Raw genomic sequence first — 1,207 nt, forward strand, 5'->3', positions numbered from 1 at the left:
CTTTCCCTCACAAAAATTTCAGAACCCACTCTAACTAGCCTCCCCCACTCAGGTGGCGTTCAGCCAGGGTCTCCCAGTTCTGAACAGGAATCTTAAAAGCTTTAAGAACATACATATTTTTAAAAAAGGCTTCCTTCAGTCTTGATAGGCTATGGATACCCACTTTAAGGGTGCTTGCGTGTGAAATTTTTGCAGCAAGAGTTGCGCAATCTCAACCACCCCTCTCCTGAGTCGACATTGTTGAATACCAGTGGCAAGTGGAGGTTCAGGACGACTGGAAACAAAAAAAGTGGAAAGCACATACTGCGCTTAGAATTCCCAAATGGTCACCCATCTGGTACTAGCCAGGCTCAACGTTGCTTAACTTCGGTGATCTGACGAGAACCGGTGTGTCAACGTGATTATGCCGTACATACATAATACATACATACATACGTACATACATACATTTAAACAAGCAGGTAAGATTTATATTATAGATAGTCAATTCTTCCTTCGTATCGATACGAACATCGAAAATAATTTTTAGCCTTTAAACTGTCGATTCAAGGTAATTCCTGTCTTGCATTTATTTTTTAAGAGGTAGAAATAACACATTATCGTTCATCTTTTAAACAAAAAACAATAAAAAAGAAAACGAATAAAAAAATAGAAAGCAAATAAATGTTTATATTTGTTTTCTTTCAACAATAATTGAAATAAATACACACAAAACGTTTTTAGTTACAGTCATCTATTAAAGTTGTGCGAACAGTTCCCATGTGTCTGTACACGGTGGAACGATGAAAAAAGAAAGAAAACATCCTAAAGAAAACAACACTACAGTTTTATTTAAAAACTTTTGCAGAAAAAAAAATCAATTCAGGTAACTTGATTATGTAGTCGAGCTGGCATGTTTTCAATATAACCGCTTTCTGCCTCAATCGCCGCCTCGATACGGGCCCGGAAATGGGAGCATGCCTTTTGCACAAACGCCAGCGGGAGCTTGGCGAATACTCGACGAATGGCGGCGATTAGACTGGCTTTGATGTTGTGGGAGGTAATGTTGGTGATGTTTTCAACGGATGACCAAACGAAGTAGTCCAGCGGATTCGGACCTAGGAATGAGGGATGGGGGTGCAGTAAGAGAAGGGTACAAAGTCCTAGCACTCCTTCTGAAGCCAAGCCTGAGTCTCTTTGGACTTGTGAGCCGGCGCCGAATTCTGCT

The 1,207-nt window shown here is 40.4% G+C and overlaps 1 pseudogene; it reads right to left on the minus strand.

Annotated features, from left to right (window-relative positions):
- Window positions 1–297: 297 nt before the first annotated feature.
- On the minus strand, window positions 298–414 carry LOC145294264 (5S ribosomal RNA; annotated as a pseudogene).
- Between the last annotated feature and the right edge of the window lie 793 nt (window positions 415–1,207).

This window comes from Euprymna scolopes, chromosome 15 (genome assembly GCF_053919585.1).
Source record: "Euprymna scolopes isolate OS-2025 chromosome 15, ASM5391958v1, whole genome shotgun sequence".
Classification (NCBI taxonomy): Eukaryota; Metazoa; Mollusca; class Cephalopoda; order Sepiida; family Sepiolidae; genus Euprymna; species Euprymna scolopes.